Raw genomic sequence first — 27610 nt, forward strand, 5'->3', positions numbered from 1 at the left:
ATATTCATAGCATTGAATGAATTTGTTAGAAAAAAAGATACATCTAAAATCAGGAATTTAAGTTTCTATCTTAGGAATGTAGGAAAAGAAAGAAAATTAAATCCAAAGTAATAAGAAAAGAAATAATAAAAATTTGAGCAGAAATCAACAAAAGTGAAAGTAGCAAATTCATAGAGAAAGTCAATAACAAAAATGATTCTTTGAAAACATCAATAAAATTGATAAGCCCCAGCCAGGTAAATCAAGGGAAAAAAAAAAAAAGAGAAGACACAAATTATGTAATAGATTAATATCTTTAAAAACATAATCTAATAAAACTGAAATTATATATCTATTAGGGAAAGATACAGTCTGAACAGGCCTGTATCAATTAAATAATTTTAAAATAATTAATAATATTCTAAAGCAGAAAGGTACAATTCCGAACAGTTTCACTGGTGAATTTTGTCAAACATTTACAGAAGAAATGATTTTAATTCTTTACAATCATTTCCAGAAAATAGAAACAGAGAGAATACTTTCAAACTCATTCTATAAGGATAGCATTACTTTCATACCAAAAGCAGACAAAGATAATACTAAGGAGAAAAATTACAGACCCATAATTTTAATTAAGCATGCATGTAAAATCTCTCAACAAAATATTAGGAAAGAAAATTGAACAGTTTATAAAAGGCAATATTAAGAGAATAAAAAGACAAACACCCGAAGAAAATATTTGCAAAATATATGTCTGATAAAGGACATATATCCAAAATATACAAAGAGTTCTTAAAACTCAATAAGAAAACAATGAATCCAATTACAAAATAGACCAAAGAATATATACAAATGATAAATGGGTGTATTAAAAGATGTTTGACATCGTATGTCGTTAGGGAATTGCAAATTAAAACAACAGTCAGGGGCACTTGGATGGCTCAGTCGATGAAGCATCTGACTCTTGATTTTGGTTCAGGTCATGATCTCCTAGTTCATGGGATTGAGTTCTGTGTCAGGTTCTGCACTGACAGGGCAGAGCCTGTTTGAGATGCTCTCTCTCCCTCTCTCTCTCTGCCACCCACCCCCCCACTCTTTCTCTCAAAATAAATAAACTTTAAAAAAGCAAACAAACAAAAAAAAAACAAAAAATGAGACGCCAGTGCACACCTTTTAAAGTGACTAATTCCCAGATCATAGTCATTATTATCAAATTCTAGAAATGATGTAGAACAACAGGAATTCTGATTTGTTGCTCATGGGAATGCAAAATGGTGTAGCTACTTTGGAAGACGATCTGGCAGTTTCTTATAAAGTTAAACATAGGCTTATCATACAGTATAGCATTTGTGAGATGAAAACTTATGTCCACACAACAGCTTGCACATGATAGGGTATAGCAGCTTTATTTATAATTGCCAGAAAAAAGCCAAAATATTCTTTAATAGGTGGGTAGATAAACAAACATACAGCTATAGAGTGTACATCCATACAATGGAGCCACAAACACATCTATAAGATTTAGTAATAAAAATACATTGCTTACTTAAAAGTTAAAATTTTTAACCTCCTATCAGTAATGATTTTCATAGGAGTCATTCAAAAAAAAGATTATTTTATGTTGGTGGCAATCCTAGAAACACTTTATGATTGAGTTAACCTAAAGCTGTTGATACACAGTAAAGATTTACCTCTATTCTGTTCTTTCCTTGCATCCTTACTATGTCCAACACATTTTAACGTTGAACTTTTCTTTATGAGATAAAGTTTATGAAGTTATGTTTATAGGAACAAGTAACTGGATTCTCTATAATTCTAGGTTTTATTCTTATCACAGAAATTACCCAAAGTTGGAGAATCATTTTCTGGGTGGCATGGGGTGGGGTAGGGTAGGGCTTGGGGATGAGGTAGTTAGGTGGGAACATAATTTTTGTTTGTTTATTTATTTATTTTGAGAGAGAGACAGAGATCAGGAAAGGGGCAGAGAGAGAGGGAGAGAGAGAATCCCAAGCAGGCTCTGTTCTGTCAGTGCAGAGCCTGGCATGGGGCTGGATCCCATGAACCAGGAGATCATGACCTGAGCAGAGATCAAGAGTCAGACATTTAACTGACTGAGCCACCCAGGTACCCCATGGAAACATAAATTTTAAAAAGATAAACTTACTTTATCCGAAGTTGATTGATTTTCCATATTTTTTGACAAGCAAACAATGACTGTGACAAAAATATAAAGGTGAGTATAAGAATTAACATTGTGTACCTTCCTGTGCTGCAGCTAACATAGACTTCAGAGTATTATCATGAGATACCTTCTTTGCTATTTTAAGGATCACAAAACATAAGCCCAGAATGCTAGAGTCAATTTCCCAAGGTGAAAATCACAGACTTAATGGTGAAGACCGAGGGCTTGCATTTATGTGTAACCTGACTCTAAAAGGTTATGGTCTTTTCACAAGACCACTGTGCCACTGGGAAACCATTTGTAGAGTCTACAAATGGGAAGAATACTAGGTAAAAGACTGCAGATAATAAACTAGAATAGTAAACAAACCATAAGTGTTGTGCCTAAATAAAATGGAAAAAAACTTGACACATTTCCTACTTATATCCTATAGGCAATATTGCCAGGCAGGTCACATTCCACACTACAAAGAGTGTAAATGCCACTGTCTCTACATTATATATGTATTGTATACTAGCTTTTAAATGCCCAATCATGCTGTCTTCCTATGGCACGTGCTGCATAGTTTTCTTTTTTTCTGTGAAAGATTTTATTAGCAAGGTGATTAAAAACCTTAATTTCTTTTTATAAAATAAGGACTCAACATTGGTTCTTTAACAGTAGGTAGATTCTACCAACTTCCCTTCCCTATCATACTTCCATTAATTTTGCTTTGTCCCAGGCACTGTAACCTTTCCATGTACACATCCATACATTTTTGAGTCTGTAAAGAGCAGAGAAAATGAGGAATGGAGAAATTTATAATTGAGAATTATCCTACAGGTGATCTGGACTATTATTTCTCATAATACCTGGGAGATATATAGCCAGGAGCAAAGTTTGAAATTGCACACAGAACTCATCTTGGGGAGCCTTAACTTTTCTACAGATACCATGACTTTCCCTGCAGACAACACCTAGTGCATGGCTTAACTGTGATGTCTCAAGAAATTGAATCTACAGCCCCTGATTTTATCCTTGCTAGAGTGAGTTCTAAGTATTCCCCCTGCTTTGCATTTCTGGCCCTCAAACTAAGCTCAACTGCAGGTGCTTCTGATTAGAGCCTAGCTTTATGCCTGCAACTTAGCTTCAAAGGTTTGAGCAAGCAGGTATCTGATGTCTATGGTTGGGGGAAAAATGTCAAACATTCACTGCATTTGTCAAGGTCCCTTTTACAAAAGGGCTCCCTAAATTGAACGCATCATTCCAGATGGCTTATGACCAATGCAGAATGCAATGCAATTAGCAACATTCATCTGGATAGAATACATAATGATATTAAAGAACATACTAAGATTTTGTGAACATTTTTCAGATCCACATCAAAGTGTTGGTTCATAATTAAGCTTGTAGTTAACTATAACCCTAAAACTTGTTCACCTTTTACTGCTGTTTAGCCATGTGTTATCCATCTTATATTTGTACAATTGTGCTAAAAATTTTTTAAACCCAAATACAGAACTTTATATTTAGCCCTGTTAAATTTCATTTTGTTAGTTTTGCCTCATCTTTCCAACTTTCTGCAATCCTCTTGAGTACTGTTTCTGTCATTCAGTATAGTAACTATTATTCCACAGCTTTGTGTCGTACACAAATTGGATAAACATGCTTTTTCCTTTTCATCCAAATTCCGGATAAAAAATGTTGAAAAAGATAGAAAGCATTATAGAATACCACAGAGTAGTTTCATCTAGGGTGACATCTAATCATTAATGAATATTTTACACCATATTGATTAAACAGAATGTATGTTGGATTATATTAAACACATGTTCATTCTTTTAGCTTACATGATAATGAAGATGATGATGAAAAGCAATAGATGAAAAGTATTCAAAGGAAAAATTTTTTATAATATGAGCATTATACAGAAAGTGGGATATGATTAAGAATTAAGGATAATGCATCACCAATGTGTGAACACCATACTTAACAAAAAAATAAAATTGAAGAAACCCAGATCACTATCACTTACATATTAAAGATCAGTCTTAATATTGTCTACCTATGAATCTCAGAGTGTATTAAAGCGGGGATCAGCTAACATTTTCTGTGGAAGACCAGATAACTATTTTTGATTTTGCAAGCCCCATGGTGTCTCCTGTAGCGATGTTACTTTGCCCTTGTAGCACAAAAGCAGCTATACACAACACAAAAATAAATGGGCATGACCGGGTTCCAATAAAACTTTATTTGTAAAAACATGTGGCCAGATTTGTCCCACAGGCTATAATTGGTCCATCTGCATATAAGCTGTTTTTTCTAAGGGCAGCAAGTAGACACGTGCATTTGCATATGGATGAAACTATTATAATCTTCCCAAACATAAGATATATTTAGTATTTTAGAAATTTAGTGTGCTAGATACTCAAGAGTGAGAACTGTCCTATTTCCTTTTGAATTTCAATAACTTACTATATCCTAGTACTTGGTAGTTGCTTCATAATTTTTTCCTGAGGTCATGAATAACAACTTTGAAGGTTTCTGTTCAATTCCATATTCATTATTTTTATGATCTATTAATCACAATACATATAGGCATTAAATGTACTGTTGAAAACAGAGTCAGCATTCATGTATGTGGTGGTTGCCCAGATTCTCTTTCAAGAATTAGGGGCTAATTACCTCAAATACTGGGAGTCTTCTGGCAGACGGCCCTCAGCTGAATCCACCATGGGGATTACTTAGGGGGAAGAGAACCATCTCTCCAAAGACTATGCCTCCTCATGCTCCATATCCAGTGATTGGTCAACATGAAAGTAGAAGGCCCAGCCTTTCATCCTAACATAGGACAACCATAAGGTAATTTCAGCTTTGTAGTTCTGTGGCTTTTATTGAGACTACATTTCAGCTAATCTCTCTCTTTTGTCAATATTTCCTCTTTCTTTCCCCAAGTGTTGATCCCAGAGGGCTCCTTAATAATCCCCTGTACTCTAATCTCTATCTATCACAGAATCTGCTCTCCAATGAATGCAACCTGAGACAATAAGAATGATATGTTTCCTTGAATTATAGCAATGGTCATATTAATGATATCCATTCAAGTTTTACCTGACTTCAACTGATCTTATACATGGCCCAACCTTATGAAGTATGATATCGAATGCTGATACTCTTATTTTAAGTGCCTGTGGACTCACTCTGTCTTTCCAAATTAATAAAGCTCATCTATTACAATAGATCCTAAGTAGCCACACCAGTTTCTTACCATTTATATTACTTCATGGTTCTCACAATTCTCCTGATTACTAGAGTGGGCATCATTTACTTACTCGTGCAGAGAGGCACTACAACCTTGCTCTAACAATTTTGAATGTTCTAAATCCTCACTAGAAAAGACAATAAGTAAATCTTCAACAAGTTTATGCCTTCAAAATAGGTTTTGTGGAACATTGGAAAATACAAGAATTGAATATAAGATCAAATTCGTGTGCCTGCCACATGAATATAAAACCTAGTAATAGACATGAAGCTAATGCTTCCTTAAAAATGGGAAGTGCCCAACAGACGGTGAGGAAAATTCAGAGTAGGTAGTTAAACAGTGAGGCATAAGATGATCTAGGAAGAGGACAATGAAGTGCATTTAAAGGAAATGCCAATTTTTTCCCCAAATTACTTCCTCCCAAATGATTTCAAAGTTATAAATACAATTACTATAGATGTGGTTGAAATCAGGAGAGAAGATAAAAAGAGGAAAATTTAGAGGATAGAAAGGAAATAATTTTTACTTACCATTTTCTATTGCTAGTGATTCTGTAAAGCATTTTACATGTGCCAGTTGTTTAATTACTAACTCTCTGTGAGGTGAGTTTGGTTCATACCATTTTATAATAAGGCAACTGAAGTTCAGAGAGGCTAAATAACTTAGGGACATACAACTATTCAATAGTGGACTGAGATTCTAATCCAATTCATTCTGATGCTAAACTTTTTTTTTCTCTTTACACTAAATTGAAAACATATATAAAGCAGGCAGATTGGCCTAAAATGACAGTAGCTTATACACTTTGTTTCAATTGCAACCCAGATAAGATGCTTTATCCATATTTTCTTCAGAGGAAGAAACATTGTAAACCCATCTCTATCTTTGGAGCTTGAACTACTGACAAAAGTATTATATGCATGTGGATTGGGTTAGCTGTGAATATTCTGAACTTTGTCCAAGGAAGGTTTAAATCCATCCAATTTATACCATTTACATTTTGGAACCAAAATACCTGCCATGCTTGTGGTGTTTCTAGAAAAATAGTGAAATTCGTTCTTTAGCAATTTGTAAACTACAGGTGTTTTGCATTTTCGATAATTCTTTCCTAAATGTTGTTGCTGTATTCAAACAAAAGATGTAATTACAACATGGAAGTACAGATAATATGTGGATTGAGAAAGGAGAGGGTTGAGAAGAGAATTGGTAATGAGGAAGTGCCAAATGTATGTAATCAGATATGAAATTGGAGGTTTCAATTTAGGCACTAGATACAGTCCAGGCTGATTCCAAAGACAGGTTACAAAAGACTAATCAAAAACTGTTACAGACCTTAAAAATCTCATACACATTAAGACAGTTGAAGAGTAGGGAAACTGATGAAGAGATTTCTTTAGAGAGAACTGTGTTTTGTTTTTTAAAAATGTTTACTTATTATTTTGAGAGAGAGACAGAGCGTGAGGAGGGGAGAAGCAGAGAGAGAGGGAGACACAGAATCTGAAGTAGGCTCAGGCTCCGAGCTGTCAGCACAGAGCCCATTGCGGGGCTCGAACTCACAGACTGTGAGATCATGACCTGAGCCAAAGTCAGACACTCAACCCACTGAGCCACCCAGACACCCCGAGAAAACTGCGTTTTGAATACTACTCTCTAAATTTGTAAGATGGCAAGTTCATGTGAATACAAAACAGAGGGCTTTTAGTGTTACCACTCAGGGAGCTTCATGGGTCTCCCGAAGCTATCTGATACCTGCCAGGAAAATCTAAGGCAGAGAAGGACACCTAGTCACCTGATAGCAGTGTGAGCAATGTACTTACTATGTTGTGATTGGACTGTGATTTGAGAGTCTGTACAGGTGAAGAATGCTTGAGTGCTTCCTGAGGACCAGATGCAGTGCATAATTATAGGCCATCTTAGAGCTTGTCCAATAGGGCCACCTAGAGGGGAAGCTGAAGGTGGCTGAGTGAGTTCTGAGAGGTTGAGAATCATTGTGGATAAAATGGTCAAAAATCCTGTAAATGAGATCACCAGTAACAGGAGTCTTTGTAGAACCCATGAAAGTGCCCCATGAGAGAAGAGATCTGCTTTACTTATCCTTCATGTCATGCTTCAATCCCAGTCCAGAATGGGTCTGAAATAGCAGGTAGGAGTTGGGGGATTGTATGTATAAAAAGGGGAGAAGAAGCCAGTTACAGTCCCCATTCCTACCTCTTCTGTTGCATACAAGTAGGTAGCAGAAAGCCATAACTGGGAGAAGACAAACAAGTCTTAGCTTTGCATGGAGATTGAGTGTGGATTAATATACTTTTCTGATATTCTGAATTTATACTGTGAATTTGTACTGTGTACCTGTATAAAAGTGAGTACAGGACTATAGGACCCACCTATAGTGGGTTTTCATCCAAGGTGACTACCATGAAAGAAAATTTCAAAGATCACTGGAAACAAAAGTAAAGATTTTTAAGTCACATTTTATGAATCATCATATGTCAATTTATCAGGTCTATATATTTGTATAATAAAGGTAATTTCAATGAGCTCAGAAGAAAGAGTTTGGATAGAGAGGTTGATAGGATTGGAAATTAGTTACGTAGAGAACCATGAATATCAGGCTAAGCATCTGGACTTTATTATATAGAAACTAGGAAATCATTGAATATTGGGGCATGATAGACAACTTGACTACTTTGACAAGTGGTATTATTTTCAGTGGTGACATGTACTAATTCCAGATGAAAGATTGCCAATGCAGGAAGCAATAAAAATCTCTGGAGATGTTAAATACATGAGTAAATAGAAATATATTCTTGTTTTGTTTAAAAAAACAACAATATTTTATGAGGTTTAAGCATGTGTGGAATTAAAATACATGACAGTAATAATACAAAAGAAAGAAGGCATGGAAAAATTGTAAGTTTCTTATTTTGTTCTGAAAAATATTTAAAGTAAAAAGTAAAAAAAAATTTAGTAATTCTAAGATGGGTGCTGAAATTTCTAGAGTAACTACAAATAAAAAAAGAAAATAATGTACTCCTAAAAACCTAATAAAGAAGAAATTTGAAGAATAAAAATATTATCCTAAAGGAAGGCAGGAAAGGAGAGAAAAAGAAAAAAAAACAAGAAATGGGGAAAATAGAAAGCAAATATTGAAATGTATGTTTAAACACATATATATCAGTAATTATATTAAATATAAATGGACTAAACACTTTAATTAAAACAAATATTCTTCTTATGGGAATAAAAACATATATGCTGCTTTTAAGAACCACACCATAAATATACAGAAATAAAAACATGTATTGTAGAATAAGTAAACAAGAGAAAGTTGGTATGGTTCTTCTTATAAAAAATTGAACCGAGTATAAGGACAGAAATAGTATCAGAGTTAAAGAGCATCATTATATTATAATAAATGAGACAGCAAGGGGAAAATACAACAATTCTATATTAGTATGCACCTAACAATATATCTTTTAAGAATGAGCAGAGACAAGGAGAAAGAGACAAATCCAAAACTGTGGAAAATTTAACACATTGCTATTAGAAACCAATAAAATAAGACTTTTAGAGATAAATGAGGCTATATATAGAAGATTTTAACAGCATGGTTAACACATTTCCCCTAGTTGAAATATGTGTAACATTTCTTTCAATAATTTCCAGAAATGCATTTTTTAAAAGTATATGTGGATCATTTACCAAAACATGAAGCAAGTCCAAACAAAATATGAAGGGTGGAATGCAAATACAATATATTCTCTGACCATAGTGGAATTAAACTAGAATGCCACTACAAAAATGTAACTAGAAAATTCATCAATGTTTGAAAACTAAATGTTACACATTAGTGACACATGTCAAATAAGAAATCACATTGGAAGTTAGAAAACAAATTGAACTGATTCATCATGAAAATATGATATATCAAATGTGTGGGGTATAGCTAAATTTGTGATTAGAACAGCAGTTCCCACCTGGAGGATATTTCCCCCAAGGGAACCTCTGGCAATATATAAAGACAGTTTTGGTTGTCACAACTGAAGTTGTGGAGGTGTTATGCCTCCCAGTGGGCAGAGAAACCAAGGATATTTCTGAGCATGCTCCAATATACAAGGCAGTATCCCACAGCAAAGAATTACCTGGCCCAAAATGTCAGTAGTGCAATGACTGTGCAATCCTCGATTAGAGAGTAATCCAATGCCCTAAATGTAAATATTAGAAAAGAAGGAAAGATGAATATCAATGATCTAATTATACATCTGAAAAAGTAAGGGAAAGAATAATGCATTACACCCAATGAAAATAGGAAAACAAAATTGAAAAAGATAAAAGCAAAAATTAATGAAGTAGAAAATAAGTATACTATCAAGAGAATAAACAAAACCAGAATTTTGTTATTTGAGAGTGATAAAATAGACACACCTTTAACAATAGTAATCAAAAAAAAAAAAAAGAAGGCACAAATGACTGATATCAGGAATTAAAAATATGACATCATTTTGGTGCCTTCAGTTATTAAGGTGATAAGAGGCTATTATGAACAACTTAAAATCTATAAACTTGTAAATTAAAATAAAATTGATAACTTGAAAAACACAGCTTACCAATACTAACATCAGAAGTAAAAAAGGTGAATAAACTTGTATGTGTTAAAGAAATTAAATCTTTAATTCAAATTTTCTTTCCTAGAGATTAGAAAATGGAAGACTTACTGATGAGGATAGCAAAACATTGATGCCATAATCTAACATGGGCAATACACATACCTGCATACGTACACACACACACCCATATGCATGCACACACCCACACAAAATTAGGGTGCTGATCTCTCTAGAACATACATAGAAAATTCCTAAATAAAATATTATAAAATATTAATAAATACAATTCAGTAATATATAAAAAGAAATCACAACCAATTGGGGTTTAACCTAAAAACATAAAGTTGATTTAATATATTGAAAAATTGATTACTTAATGTAACAAACAATATTAACAGTAAAAGGATAAAAAGAATATGACCCTCATTTAAGAATACCAGAAGCAGCATTTGATAAAATTCAACACTCATTTATGTTTTTTTTTAAATCTCTTAGAAAACTAGATTTAACTTCCTTAATGACATAAAGGGTATCCACAGAAACATGCAGCCAACATTCTACTTGATGATAAAATCATTAAGTTTTCAACTCTGATATTCAGAATGAGACAAGGATATTTATTAAAACTATATCTATCCGATATATACATATATGTGTGTGTGTGTATGTATATATATACTAGAGGTCTTTGCAATAATAATATGGCAAGAAAGAAGTGAAAGAAAAATTTTAAAGGAAAATTGTATTTGTAGAAAACTGAAAAAATACAGATAAGATACAGATTTTAGAATTAATAATTGCGTTTTGCATGGTCATGTCCTGTAAGGTAGGTATAAATAATAAATTATAATTATTTTACTAACAGTATACTTGAAAATAAGATTTTATAAGTGATACTACTTAAAATAGAATAAAAACCATCAAATTCATAGGAATAAGAATATAAGAAACGATGTACAAAATCTCCATACAGAAAACTATATTATTAAAAGGACTTTGAAAGTCTTAATAAAGGAAGGGATTTTCCATTTTCATTGTTTGGAAGACTTAGTATTCTAAACATGTCAGCTCTCACCAAAGTGATCGATACAGTCAATGCACACTCAGTCAGATATCAGTAGGATACTTCATGGAGATGGACCATCCGATTTCAAATTTTATATGGCAATGCAAAAGACCAAGAATAACAAAGATAATCTTAAGAAGAGTAAAACCGGTGGCGTTTCAATAACTGATATAATGATTTATTATAAAGTTAGTAAAATTAAACAATGTGATATTGGTATAAGGATGGTCAAATAAACTAAATAAATACAGAAACCAATTATTTATACATAAAGAATCCTGTAACTTATTTCTAAGTTGCAACTATAATGTAGTAGGAAAAGAGTAATCTTCAAAATAAATAGTCTGAGTCCATTGGATATCTGTATGAAATTTTAAAAATGAACTTTTTTCCCAATGTCCTAGAATACTCAACTGTCAAATTTAGATGAAGCATGGACCCGTAATGGAAAGTAAAATGACGAAAATTAAAAGAAGATATCAAAGGACAACATCTTTGTGGTCTTGGAGTATACCAAGTTATCTTAAACTGGATATTAAGTGCACTAAACATAACAGAAAAATGTGATGAGTTTGACCATATTAATCATTAGGTCTCTTATTTATCAAAAACTACCAATTAGTGAAAACCGTGGAGATGGTAATTGCTATATATGTATCCAACAAAGAATTCATATCCAGGATATAAAATTACTTGTACAAATCAATAAGAGAAGTACAGATAATCCATTTTTAGAACTGTGCAAATAACTTTCAGAGTCATTTCACAAAACAAATATCCAAATGGCTGATAAACATATAAAGTTGTTCAGTCTCAAATATATCTGGGATATGCAAAATAAAATTAAAATAAGACATTACAACACAGCTTCCAGGGTGGCCCCCATTTTTTTTTTTTATATTATGAAGTATCTTAAAGAATATGGAGTAAATGAAACTCTTACAGAAACTCCTCAGTTAGGCGTCTGACTTCGGCCTAGGTCATGATCTCGCAGTTTGTGAGTTTGAGCCCCACCTCAGGCTCTGTGCTGACAGTCGGATCCTGGAGCCTGCTTCAGATTCTGTGTCTCCCTCTCTCTTTGCCCCTCCCCTGCTTGCATTCTGTCTCTCTGTCTCCCAGAAGTAAATAAATATTTAAAAAAATTTGTTGGTGGGAATGTAAATGAAACTTTGGCAATATATTTTTAAGCCGAACAATTGCATACTCTGTGATCCAGTGATTTAATCACTAGATATACATTTACCAGAAATACAAACAAATGCACATTTAAAGACATGTTCAACAATGTTCCCAAAGTGCAGTTTGTAATATGTAATACCTAAAAGCCATTTGAATCTGATTTAACATGAGAATAGATACATATATCATGGTTTATTTAGGCAGTGAAATACAGTATGACAATTAAAGAAAGAAAAAGCCGCACAAAGAACATGAATAACTTTCATCATTATAATTTTGAGTGAAAGAAAACAAAAATAGCATAAATTTCACGATTCTATTTCTATAAAATTCAAAAATAAGCAAAACAAATCTGTGGCAATATAGCCTGGAGTAAAGTTTGCTCAGTAGATGGTCAGGGGGTTGGTCTTGGGTTGGTCTTGTTGAAAACAACTGGTCTATAGATTGGGTTGACAGACTTTTTCTGTGAAGGGTCAAATAGTGGAATTTCACAGCTTCGTGCACCATAGGGTCTCTGTTGTGACTGCTCAACACTGTTGTAAGGAAGAGAGCAGCCATGGAAATATGTAAGCTAATGTGTTACTATGTTCCAATAGCACTTTATTTACAAATATAGGAGGCAGGTGGGCCATATTTGTCCCATGGACCCGGTACTGTGACCCCTGCAGTAGATAGAAAATTGTTATACTGAACTTTTCAGTCAATGATGCTCCCTGCAGATCAGTCTGTCCATGCTTTTCTGCTATTTTATAAGCTTTGGCTTGCACCAATAGCAGTTTCAAACATTCCTTAAATTTAAGGTTCCATTTTATTGCTCTTTAAATTTCAATCTGTTGCATAGTCTGTTAATATAAAAACAGAATTTGTGCAACTAAATTTGCATAAGAAGATTAATTTCAAAGAAAGAATTTTTAAGAAATCTAATGTCACATTAAAGAGAACCATCATTTCTTTTTGCACATGTGATCTACAATACCAAAATTAAAAAAAAAAGTGCACTTTGCCTTTTATAGACCTTTTGCTAATAAACATAAGCCTGTATTCCCAATCCTTCCATCTGTATTGTGAACATGGATCAAGTACAGAATTACCTAGAGAAATTGAAATAAAATAGAAGACCTTTGGGTCATGGCAATAGTGTACTTCCTTGCCCCAAGAGGAGGTAAGGAACGACTTCTTACATTTAGATTAGCTAGGGTGGGAATTCACTCCCAACTTCTATACGCCTGTGATCCTTTGGCAGAGGATTTTTAACATTAACATTAACATGAAAAATATAAGTCCCAAAGGTTAATTATAAGCAGAGTTGTCCTTGGTAGGAAATATCTTTCGTTCCAATCATGAAAAAAAAGTGTATAATGGTGTAATAAAGCTGTTTGGGAAAAAGATAATGGTCAGGTGCTTTTTCTGTACTCTTGGGAGAGAATATGACTGTTGGAAAGCAGGCGTGGGAGCTAAGATGCCTCTTTCCCCCTCATCTTACCATGACTTCTTAGTGTGCTCCTGTGAAATTACTTTAACCTTTTCCATCTAAGGTGATGAGTTTGCAAGAGCATTGCCTTTTACTCAGAGGTTCCAAGAGGCATTATTAACTGTTTTTCTAAAAGGAGTTCTTTGTGCATCTTTTTTTAAAGCATCTTTTAAAAATTGCCTATTTATATGACTTCCCTTCCTTCTCAAGATTTTGATTGGCCTTTTCAAGTACTAAGTAGAAAAAATATATAGTTTTAATTTCATCAAATATTTATTTGTGGCACAATGAGAAAATGGACAACTGAACAGTTAATTTTGAGGCTAGATGGATTTTCTTTTGGCTGCAAACGAATGCTCTTTATGGGTTCATGGTTTCTGGGGAATTTGGCTGCAGTGTGAGTTTTGTTTCTTGAAACTATTCATACAGTCTTGATGTACACATGTGTGAAACATTATAAGAAGACTTCTCCTTTTGGGGTTGGGAACAAAGAAAAATTACCAGAAAACTAGATAAGGAAACTGAGGCTCCCATTGGTGAGGTCTGAACTGTATAACCAGCCTATATCCTTTTGTTCTTCAGGCATCTGAGCACTTTTAGGAGGCCCCTCATCCTTACTGGCCTAACACAACCATATCTAGGCTAGCATTTCTAATTTGATCATAGATCCAAGCGTTATGTCTGTAAATGGAAAAAAAAATTTGAATCCACAAACCAATTTATGTGTCATACCTGATAGCTTCTTAGACCCTGAGACTCATGGTTGCTCTTAGTGATGTCTGAAAAATAGTAAATTTGGAGCATCTCTCTTTTATCTTTCTTAGCTTTGTAAAAACCACTCAAATGACAAGTATCAGGAAATTGAGTCAGAGGTTAAGTGTTCTGAGCATTCTAAGAAAAGGAGCTATATAAATGCAAAGCATTCACATTATCATTATTGAAACACATTTCCTCATTAACCTCCATTTCCATGCCAAGAAATGTTCTTCAAAATGCTCATTTTATCTTTGACCTTTTTGCATGCAGACCATGGCAGCCACCTAGTAAAACCCTTGGTACTGTGCATACTGCTTACAAATATTTCATTATGAATCAAGCTTTTCAGCTGGTAAACACAGAAAAATGAAGCATGAAATAAACCAACACTCCAAACCAAAACATAACTAAAGCAAAAGTGAAAAATCTCAAGCCAGACTTCACAAACCAAATAAGAGTTTAAATTCCCTATCCTGTAATAAAACCCAGTTTATTGGAAAGGGGCAGCCTAGTTTTAATTCAACCATGATCATTTATTTAAAACACATAATATCTCTAAGTTCATGAAGAGAAAGGCAGTAGAGAATGGGGGTAATTTTACTTTTACTCCCACTCAAATATAAAGACTACTTGCCACCCTTTTTGTAAAATTTGACTACAAGAGATGATATTATATTAGCTAGTAAATCATAGGGCATATAGAGATTCAATTTTAAGATTGCATTAGCTTGCTTACAATTTATATTATTACTTGCCAGTAAAAGAAAAAAGAGACTAGCAACTTGGTCTGAATTCTTCTAGTAAATTAGGGGGTTCCTTTATAACTCTTGAAGACATTAAATAAATGAGTTGACAAGATACTGATTTTAACACCTCTTCAGAAATAAGTGAATTTTTAAAGTGATTCTAAAGGACTAGTTATAGGCAAATTTTGAAGGTAGAAGGCAATAATTAACTTAAATGGAAAAATAGAACATCAGCAAAAATAGAATAGTCTTTGTACATGTTTTCTTTAATTTTGAACATTTGTTGTATTTAGGATGATACTTAGCTCTAAGCAGTTGATTATTGTAGTCTATCTCCTCATTTTCCTCCTGTGTTCTGTAACTCATTCTCAAGCATCAGTATTTTCAGCATACTGATGATTCAAGTATCATCATTTTAAGATTAATATACAATAAGTCCAAAGGAAGTTTAATTTACATTATAACAAAGAAATATGGAACTAATCCTTACTTTACAGTATTTTCTTTTTGGGAAAAAGTATAAGTTTAAAATGGAGATATAGGATAAAAATGTTATCCATACAGCATTCATTCAGTCATTCATTCATTCATCACACATTTAGCACTTACTGTATATGGAAAATGTACCACAAACATTCTGTGTTCAGAGGCTTTGACCAGTGCTAAGAAAAATCACTCAAATCTCTTTTCTCAGTATTATAGGAAGAGATTATTCTCTAAGGTCCATTGGTCTAAGGTTCTAAATCTATAATTCAGAATATATTGAACATTTCCTCAGAAGTTGTTTTTTGGTTTTTTTTTGTTTTTTTTTGTTTTTTTTTTGTTTTTTTTTGTTTTGTTTTTTTTTTTACCTAAATTGATCTTGTTGGGGAGTTGATACTTAGAGAAGGGAACATTTTCTATTCTCATCATGTGTTCATGTGCGTGTTCATGTGTATGTGTGTGTTTGTGTGTGATAACCCAACAGCTTGTACACCTGTTTCTGAGATTTCCTGACTCCCTTACCTGATTTCATAATGTTTATTTATTTTTGAGAGGGGGGAGGGACAGAGAGAGGGAGACAGACAATCTGAAACAGGCTTCTTGCTATCAGCACAGATCCCAACATGGGGCTCGAACTCATGAACTGTGAGATCATGACCTGAGCCAAAGTCAGACACTTAACTGACTGAGCCACCTAGGCACCCCTCCTTTATCTTATTTTACGTCATATTTACAGTTAGGTTTTTTACTATTAACATGGAATTGTTAATACATACTACCATGGCTTAAATGACTCTTGTTTTCTATGAGCATTTTATATATACCAAAGACTACAGCCTTACAAGCAAGTTTCTGGAATTCTGAAATGAAAAGCCAGATAAGTATAAAGGGACAAAAAATATCCAAGCATGTTTTCACACCATGATTTAATCATCCAGTGGTGTCTGAGAGTAAAAGGGATACTCGTAATAGTTATGTCAAGACAACAATTAGAAAGTAGGACCTTAGCAAACTGCAGTATATGGTTAACAATTTGTATCACACATATCTTAAGCTTCAGAAAGTTGCATGTATGTGTAGGTGCCAAACTAATGCATAGCCTAGTAAAATCCAATTGCTTTGAATAGGGTAGCATTTCAATTCAGTGAGGATGCTGAAAAATCATCTAAAATTAAAGGTTATTGTTAACATATACTAACATAAGTACTTTTAACATCTCTGAGGAGTAAGTTTTGTGCAACCATTCTCATCCTGCCTCCACAGGAGCATCTATTACTGATGTAGGTATGAAAGACTGCCTTCACCCTCTGTTCAGAAGTCGGCACCTTTACTGAGCACTCCAGCCTCTACTGCTGTAACCTCTGCGATTTTTTTCCCCTTGGTTTAGGCAGTATCACATTGCTATGCTCAAGTCTTAGTCATTAGTGTATCATAACTGAGGCCAGGTAAAATTACTAGTAACATTTTAATTCTTACCCTACCCAAGCATATCTTGACAGTTATGAAAAAAATGTTTGTGTAAGTCTCCTTCGGGATTAAACTTTAAATTAACCTTAAATTAAATATACTTGAAGAGATGGTATTTGCCCTGTTATTTGTGGAAAGTCAAATACTAACCACTCAGATCTTCTAGGGAATATTTAAATATTCTTTCTTTTTTTTTTTTTTTTTAATTTTTTTTTTCAACATTTATTTATTTTTGGGACAGAGAGAGACAGAGCACGAACGGGGGAGGGGCAGAGAGAGAGGGAGACACAGAATCGGAAACAGGCTCCAGGCTCTGAGCCATCAGCCCAGAGCCTGACGCGGGGCTCGAACCCACAGACCGCGAGATCGTGACCTGGCTGAAGTCGGACGCTTAACCGACTGCGCCACCCAGGCGCCCCTAAATATTCTTTCTTTATAGCCACCCTAAGATCTTTAAAAAGTCAGAATGTGTATATATTATTCATAATATACTATTATATATAATTATAGTTATATGTAAATTATATAATTATAAATTATTATATTGTATATATAAGTATTATTATAATTATATACATAATATTCCCTAGTTTTCTGTTCATAAGATGTTTTTATGAAAATGGTTTTCATTCATAACTTTAAAGATTCAAAACATTTCATATCCTGGGATCCCCCAAAGTGATATGGAGTCTTCAGTCTTTCTAGCAAACTCAAGAAACATGGATCCTTCCATTACTAATGATGCATTTTTCTGATTTTTATCTGAAAATGATTTCCTTGAGCATACTTGTCACAGACCCCCATATTGGATGCAGTTTTCTTCAGTTTATATTATTAGTTTGTAAAGTTACCTTAAAATGCTATCTTTAGGGGTGCCTGGGTGGCTCAGTGGGTTAAGCACCCAACTCTTGATTTCAGCTCATGTCATGATCCCAGGATTGTGGGATCGAGCCCCACGTCAGTGTCTGTGCAGAGGAGGGAGCCTGCTTAAGATTCTTTCCCTCTCTCTCTGCCCTTCCCCTGCTGTGCTCTCTTTCTCTCTCTAAAAGTGAAAAATAAAATAAATTTTTTAAAATGCTGCATTTATAAAATTATCTTGTCGACAGCATTTGAAGACCCAGAACCAGAAGTATTGTATGCTTGATTTGTACATTGGATGGAAAAAGTAGATGATGGAATCCCATTACAGGAAAACAAGTAAACTGGATTGTCACTTTAAGAGGTTTCTTATGGAGGATTTATTCTTTAGCTTGTTATGATTTCTTTATTATAGAAGCAGCTGTACTTGTTATCGCACTCTGCCACATCATCAGTCATCTAGCTACTGCAGAGAATTCCCCCGGCAGAACAGGACATTCATGAGTTTATATTACTGCCATAAATTCTTTGGCTGTAAGTTTTTATACAAATAATCCCATGTCTCTTGTATATATTGCACCAATTGGTTAATAACATGATCTCTACCCAGGGATTTCTGGAATGTTCTATCTTTTAAAAATAATTGCCGGAGTACATTTTTTACATACACTAAAAAATATTCTAAATGAGATTGGGCATTCTGAGGACATCTATATGATGAGAAAATATGATTTTCCTTAATTTTCCATTTTAACCTGGTGAGCTTTCATTTAGCTGCATGACATGAAAACAACTATTTACAAAAGGGGTATATAATAAGGTTAGTTAGGTTTAAAAAAATAAAAATATGAGGTAGCTTTTCAAATGAGAGTGGTGAGTTCCTGGCTGTGAAACTCTTTTCACAGTTTCTGCATCACTTTTCAGAGCTCAATAATCTCTATAAAGAAGCCCAGCATTTTCATCATGCCAACCATTAAGTACTCGCCAGATTATATGGCTATTAACAAACTATCCTCACAATAGAAGTGAAAAGAGTGCTAAAGCACACCATTTGGTCCATGTACTAAAGCCTAATGGTACTAACCTGATTTTCTTTTACCTCCTTTTTTCCCCTGACAAATATACTAAGGTAAAATATTTCCCACAACTCTGAAAGATGGAAGTATTCTTCACTGGATTTTCTTTTATCAGTGTCTCCTATGTTTTTGTGAGCTACATTTCTTTCTTTTTTTTAAATTTTATTTGTTGAGAGAGAGAGAGAGAGAGAGAGAGAGAGAGAGAGAGTGCAACCAAGTGGGGGAGGGGCAGGGAGAGAGAGAATCCTAAGCAGGCTCTGTGCTATCAGCACAGAGCTTGATACAGGGCTCAATCCCATGAACCATGAGATCATGACCTGAGGCAAAATCAAGAGCTGGAGGCTCAATTGACTGAGCCATCCAGGTGGTCCTGTGAGCTCCATTTCTGATTGTAGTAAACCATTGACTGGGTCTCAGATTTTAGTGATGAAGTTAATATTATCTGAAGAACCACAGGAAATTTTTCAAAAGGGAACACAGTTAAAACAGAAAATACATCAATTTATATTTGGGAAAGAGATAGTTTGGGATTAGTGTTTATGATGTAAAGTGATCTTTTTAACCATCATTATTCCAAATCCAGTCAGTTTTCCAAAATGGAAAGTATGGTCAACTAAATTGAAACTTCCAATTGCTCATATACTAGCCTCAGTACCACGTTCTTCTCATACAAGTATATTCAACAGCTAACATTTAGCTGCAGTTGAATTCGAGTTTAAAGTACGCCTGCTGTTGAAATAAAAAAATGAGGTCACTCCAATAAATATGTCCTCAAAGTAGATATAAGTGGATTATCAAGTTATAGATTCATGTATAGTAGGATCCCATTTGTAGGGAAGAGTCATACATATGTTTGCTTATGATTACAATATTTAAGTATACCTACAAAAATATTAATTGTGGTTGTTTATAGGCAGGAAATTTGGAAAGTGAGAAAAGTGTAAATTGTAATGTTCACTTTATTTACTTTTTGAATTTAAGTGAATCAGGTATGAATGAAAAAAAATTAAAAACAAGAAAAAAAGAGGAAAGGAAAATGATGTAAACTCAAAATTAATCTTTATCAAGAAAGGTATATTTATTGTTTTTAATTCTGAGCTATAAAAATAATATGGTCAATTCTAAAATAGAAATGAGTTAAAGAAACATTTTAAGATTTGGTTAAGAAAAGCAAATAAAACCATGATGAACCATAGATCATTTCATTCATGCAATATTTTAATGACCTAAATTGTCCAGCTTAATAATTTACCTTAAAATTGAGAATAATATTTTAGCGGTGTTGTAAATTTTAAACTTTAGTCAGGATTTTAAAAGTAAGTATTCTCCATCAAAATAGCATTTTTATTTTATTTTTTTTAGTGGTCGCAAGTATGCCAAATAAACATGATCTTTATGAGTGGAATGATAATTGTTTTTAAAGCTGAAAGAATCTGTCTTTTTAGATTTCAAACTCATGAGGTTTATGCTACATATATAAAACATCTGTTAAAAGAAGTGATAAAAATCAAGAGAAAATACATATGAACTGTAACCAACTACTGCTGTCTAACTATATGCCTGGACCCAGGGATGATAGAATTACTTGCTGTGTTTTGGGAATAAGCATGATAAAGATAACCGTAAGTGATGCCATTTGAGAATTATAATTAGTAGAATTTTCTGTCCAACAGTTGGAACATTTCAGGGAGATGTTGAGTTTTATAATTTAGAACAAAGTGGGAGGCATAGATGGCACAGGTCAAGAGCATATCACCTCTCAATTACTGAGCATTCTTTTCAAACTCAGTGGGCTTTATCACACTTTTTGTTATCTGACCGCTGTAGAAGATTTTTTTTTTTTTCTGGAATATTCCATGTCTGGTTTTCAGGCATGAATAATTTAGACCAGAAGTTTAATCAAAACATATTTGCTATGGGACAAATTCAGAAAATGAAGGGGAAAAAAGTTGAACAACAGGTCTAGATTCTAGTTTCACTTTAGCCTCCATGTGAAACTTTGGCTTTAATTACTTAATCATTCTGGGCCTCAAAACATGAGATATATATATTTTTTACCAAATGCGTCCTAGGGCCATTTATGGTTGCCATATTCTCTGTTTCCAAATTCCTTGAAATGTTTCGATCATGATAAATGGGTTCATTTAGATACCATATCCTTTATACAGCAGGCATCATCGACCTTTCCCTGAGAGTCCAGGTGCTTCCTTTTCTATTTTCTTTATTTTAGCCTGTCCAATGAGTATGCAGAATAATAAACTACTCAATTTTCAAATTAAGGATGGTACTTAACAGTCATCCTTTGATCACAAGGAAGAAGTGATCAATCTAAAACATTACACAATGGGAAATTAATTTATCTCAGCCAGTAAGGGTAACATTTTAGACATATATGTTATTATGTGTGTAATTGATGGGGTAAGAATTCACTTTAAACAGAATAATACAGCCACATTGTGAAGATCTGACACAGGAAGAACTGGAAAGGAGCCTGCTTCCACAATCTAATTTCTTTTTTTTTTTTAATGTTTATTTATTTTTGAGACAGAGAGAGACAGAGTGCAAGTGGGGGAGGGGCAGAGAGAGAGGGAGACACAGAATCTAAAACAGGCTCCAGGCTCTGAGCGGTCAACACAGAGCCCGACGCGGGACTCGAACCCACGGACTGTGAGATCATATCCTGAGCCGAAGTCGGACGCTCAACTGAGCCACCCAGGCGCCCCTACAGTCTAATTTCAAAGTCAATCTTATTCTATGATTGTCTCCAGGAAGAAAATAGAGTACTCCAATAAAGTACCTCTCTTAATTCTTCTCTGACACATACTATTTATCCAGTTGTTTGGGAATCTCTGTATTCAGAGAAGAGAGGAGGTCATATATCAATAAAGCAAATATTTCACTGACATACTTTTGAATTTTCACACAAGCTAACTCCAAGACATATAGATAACCTGTCTATAGATATGTGAGAATTTTCTATTAATCAAAGAAAAATCATTTTTAATCAACTCATGTGTTCATGTATTTGTGAACTCATTCAACAAATATTTACTGATCAGCATTAGTACCACTTTTGCTTAGTGCTAGGGGGTCAATATGATAATGAAGAACACACAGTCACTGCAGTACATGAGCATACAATTGAGAGAAGATAAAATGTCTATATGTGACAATTTTCCAAATCATCATGTGGTAAATTCCAGAAGATGAATTATGTTGAAAAAAAAAACTTACTTTGGCTGTGATAATCACATAAGTCTTCACTGGGAAAAGTTCCTTTTTGTTATATAAAGGTCCATTTTGGCAAGTTAGCCTATGTTTCCCTTAATAACAGTATTTATTGTTACTTATGATCTTCTAGGTTATTATATGGTTATTAAGTAGGAACATGTGTTATTATCTCAGCTTTGTATGTAAGTCTAAGAGTACTGGACAGATGGCATGGTGGTGGAAATGGCAGAAGAGATTTTGTATCTTTCCAGATCACCATGTAAAAACAGACAGAGCAATGACAATGCAAACTCCCCAATCCGTGTACATTCATAACAAAACTGGGTAAGAAGTTTTCCTACAAACTCTCAAGACCCCAATTACAAGCAGGTGGTGATAACCCACCAAAAGCCACAAGACCTTCAGGATATCAGCATCTGTATGGGAGAAAGCAGAAAGAAGAAACAAGACATGAGATAATGCTGAGAAGAGGAGAACCATCTAAGAACCAAACTCGGGGATTTCTTGATGAGTTTGAATCTGAATGAAAAAAAAAAATTATGAATTGTGCTATCATGGAGAAAAATGTGCTGAAGTTGGGTTAAGAACTAATTGACTGTTTTCTACACTAGGGGAAATCAAGTTATAGCTAAAATGAAAAAAAAAAGTAACAACATTATGTGGTTTAGAAATATAGAAATAAATGCTAGGGGCACCTGAGTGGCTCAGTCAGTGGAACGTCTGACTTTGGCTTAGGTCATGATCTCCCGGTTTGTGGGTTTGAGCCTCACGTCAGGCTCTGTGCTGACAGGTCAGAGCCTGGAGCCTGCGTCAGATTCTGTGTTTCCCTCTCTCTGTCCCTCCCCTGCTCATGCTCTCTGTGTGTCTGTCTCTCTCAAAATAAATAAACATTAAAAAAAATCTGGTAAGAAATAAATGCTGGCTAAAAGAGTTGAAAGCAGGAACTGGGGTAATGTACAATGAGACAGGAGGCTTCTATTTCCCCCTATAGCCTCTGTAATACTATTTGATTTTTTGAACTATGTATGTATATTGCTTTGAGGGAAAAAATGTCTATATTAAAAGTATTGGCAAGAAAATAAAAAAAATATTGCACTGGTCTAAATGAAAACTGAATATAAATTTTTGAAAGTAACATTTGACTGCATTTTAATGTTAATATTGAAATATAGCAGGGGTGCCTGGGTGGCTCAGTCAGTTACGCATCCAACTTCAGCTCAGGTCATGATCTCATGGTTCGTGGGTTCAAGCCCCACATTGGACTCTGTGCTGACAGCTCAGAGCCTGGAGCCTGCTTCAGACTGTGTCTCCCTCTCTCCCTCTCTGCCCCTTCCTAGCTTGCACTATGTCGCTCTTTCTCTGTCAAAAATAAGTAAAACATTAAAAAAAAAAAAGAAATACAGGAAAACATCAGGGAGAATTTCAGTTAAATCCCAACTCTGTCCAGAGAAAACAACACATGCTGCCTTCACCCTGAGCAATTTTGGCTGTAGTATGTGTTCTGAAAATAGTAGTATTCTCTTCTTTTCTTAACAAACACTGAATTTATTTTGATGAAGATTTCTGCCTGTGGAATATTTCTGAAATATATGGCAATTTTAAAAATTCATTAGAAAAAGTAATCAAGATAATGATGAATATCAGTTCACAAAGATGTCACATTCACCTCTTGTTAGATCATCAAAAAATACTGACAAACCTGTCTTCATATGGCCAGCAAATGACTTGTCATAAAATTTAAAAAGTCAAGCCTTAATTCCAAGTGTTTTGACACGGATTGAGTGATATTAGAGTTTCTCCAAAAGGGAATTCTAAGAATCAACCTAAGTGATAAAACTTACTTAACTAGAACATTGGTTAATCGTTTAATCCGGTAACATTAATATCTTCCTTGATATTTTTCTTAAAAATTATTAAAGTTGAAATAGAAGAAAAAATTTTATAAACCTTTCCATCTTTCAGCACATCTAATATTTTACTCCTCCTTTCATAACCTAACACACTGATTTGTCAATACTTCAGTTCTGAAACTTTGAAATTGCTGTTAGAGATTGATTGATAATTTTGTGAGCAAGTAAGGATAACTTCAAGTATACATAAAGTATAAAGTAAACTCAGTGAAGTGAACCCTGGTGTAGTGAATCCAGCCACTTTACAAGCACTCTGATGAAGAAAGAGAATATTACCATACTTCAGAAGCCCACACAACACAATAGATTATTTTTATCTGGTTTTGAACTTTATAGAAATGACAAAATACAGCTTATACTTTGATGTCTGGCAGGCTTCTTTTGGCTGCCATTGTGTTTGTGGGATGTATAGTTGTCGTATGTGGCAACAAGTTGTTCTTTTTCATTTCCGTATAGGACTCTGTTCAATTAGTATGCCACAATTTACTTAATCATTTGATAGAGATGTAAGTTGTTTGAAGTTTTGAGGTGTTAAAAGTAGTGCTGCTATGAGCTTTCTTTTGCGTGTTCTTTGGTGACAGGTGGGTACATACCTGTTAGATATATACAAAGGGGTAAATGACAGGGTTGTGAAATATGCAGTTTTCCATGCTGTACCAATGAACACTAACAGTGACAGTGTATGAGAGTTTAATTTCTGCACCAACTTACCAACACTCCTCAATTTCAATATTTAATTTGGCCATTTTTATTTATTTTATTAATTATTATTTTAGATGTTCTATTTATTTATGTTGAAAGAGAGAGAGAGAGAGAGAGAGCGCGCGCAAGTGGAGAAGAGTCAGTGAGAGAGGGAGACAGAGAATCCCAAGCAGGCTCTGTGCTGGCAGTGCATAGCCCAATGCATGAACTGTGAGATCCTGACCTGAGCTGAAATCAAGAGTGGGACGCTTAACCAACTGAACTACCCAGGCTTCCCTTAATTTGGCCATCTTAAAAGATGCATTGGCATCTTTCCCATCACTACTAAACATGTATACTTTTGCCTGTATTTATCAGTTATTTGAATATGATCTTTTGTTGTTGACATATCAGTTTAAATTTCAAGACACTTTTGAGTTGCGTTTTTTCATTGATTTGTGTGAATTCTTTGAATATTCTAGGCATGATAAGTAATACATTGTTTTTCTTCAGCCTATTTTAAGTTTAATTCTTTGTTTTTAATTTTTGGAAGTTTTCATGTGTCTGGCAGTGGCTATTATTATTATTATTATTATCATCATCATTATTTATCCTCTTTGGGGTTCACTCACCCTCTTGAATTTAGAGTTTTATGTCTTCTGCTAAATTTGATATTAATTGATATTTTGGTATTTGATATTTTTTTCAGCTCCATACTTCCATCTTTTGGGATTCTGCTGACCTAGAGGTAAGATTGTTTTTTTTTTTTTTCTTAAACACATCCTTGAGATTCTATCCATTTGTTTTAATCTATCTTCTCTCTGTTGTTCAGACTGAATAATTTTTATTGATGTATCTTCAAGTTTACTAATTTTTTCCTTTCCTCTTGATTCCTCCAAGTGCGTTCTAAAAAACTTTGTGATTATAATGTTTTTAGTTCTTAAATTTTTATTTGCTTGCTCTTTATATCTGTTCTTTCTTTTGTGAGAATTTCTATTTTTTCCTATGTTTCAAGAGTGTTCATAAATTTTCATTGAATTATTTTTCTGGTAGCATTTAAAAATCTTTGTCAGATCATCTGTGCCATCTCAATGTTGGTATCTGTTGATTGTCCTTCTTTATTTGAATTGATGTTTGATGTATGATGAACTATTTTCTTTTTATTGTATCCTGGATATTTTCAGTATTTTATGAGACTTAGGTTTCTATTTAAAGCTCATCACTGACAAACCAGGATGGTAATCTGGGCTGTATTCACACAAATAATCTCTGTAGATAACCCCTGGCCAGCAAGATATAGAACCTCAGCTATCCTTAGTGCTTATATGTGATTGTAGTCAGGGTCTGCCCTTTACAGCCTCTCTGCATGCCCATTGGTTGAGAAGGAAACTGTCTCCTTACTGCCATCTTGGAATGGTGGTAAGTCTGTTTACACACAAAGCCTCTATGCATGCCCATCAACCAGGAGACAAAACTATCTCTTCACTGTACAGGTGAAGTGGAAGTCAGAGTTCTGCTCACTTTGGACAGAGAAGAGCAGGTGTAGTCAAAACTTAGTCCTTCCAGGGCTGAATGTCTACCAGCCTTACAGGTAGAACTTTAAAAAAGCATAGCATGTGTGTGTGTGTGTGTGTGTGTGTGTGTGTATTTTTGGTTAGTGCTATGGTATAGCTAGGCTGCAAAAAACCTCTTTATCAACTAAACTGGGATATGTAGGAGGAAAAAAACCGAAGAAATTAACAAACAATAACAAACCAGCACAAAATAGGAAACTCACTCCTGAGTCCTGGGGTCTCAAAAGAGCCCAACCTTCTTTTTCATCATATTTCTAAGTCCTCTAATGTTTGTTTCATATATTTTTCCAAAGTTTATATATATATACCTAAGCAGGATAAAATAGGGTAAAATATATCTACTCTGTTCTTCCAGAACTAGAAGCAAAATGGTATCATTTCTAAGTTTCATTTTCAAATTATTGCTAGTAAACAGAACACAGTTGACTTTATGTAGACCCTTTCACTGGGGATTTGCTAAGTTTAGGTATAAATTCTAACACTATTTCCTTTTGCATTTTCTACATTAAAAATATGTTATTGAGGTGCCTGGGTGGCTCAGTTGATTAAGGGTTTGACTCTTGATTTTGGCTCAGGTCATGATCTCACTTGGTGAGTCTGAGTCCTATGTGTCAGATTCTATGCTGACATCACAGTCTGCTTGGAATCCTGTCTCTCTCTCTCTGTCTCTCTCTCTCTGTCTCTCTCTCTCTGTCTCTCTCTCTCTGTCTCTCTCTCTCTGTCTGCTCTCACTCTCTCTCAAAATAAATAAATAAACATTTAAAAAGGATATTATCCATCAATATTTGATTTTTTTTGAATATTTTAAACTTAATTGCCATAGTATACAGGGTTTAGTAAAAGCTTTATGTTTAGATTTGTCAGGTAACTTTTAATATGTGATTATTAAACATAATATTTGCTATAAACTTTTGCTTAATACTCAACCACAGTAAAAAAAAAACTCTTTTAATTTCCTCTTTTGCTATGAATTTTTATCATGAAAGAGTAATTTTATCAAATGTTTATTCTGCAACTAATAAAACAGTTATTTGTTTTTTCCCATTATAGTGAAGCTGGTGAGTTTTACTGATAATTTTTCACATATTAAAGTAATCTTTAAT

This window comes from Prionailurus viverrinus, chromosome A2 (genome assembly GCF_022837055.1).
Source record: "Prionailurus viverrinus isolate Anna chromosome A2, UM_Priviv_1.0, whole genome shotgun sequence".
Lineage (NCBI taxonomy): Eukaryota > Metazoa > Chordata > Mammalia > Carnivora > Felidae > Prionailurus > Prionailurus viverrinus.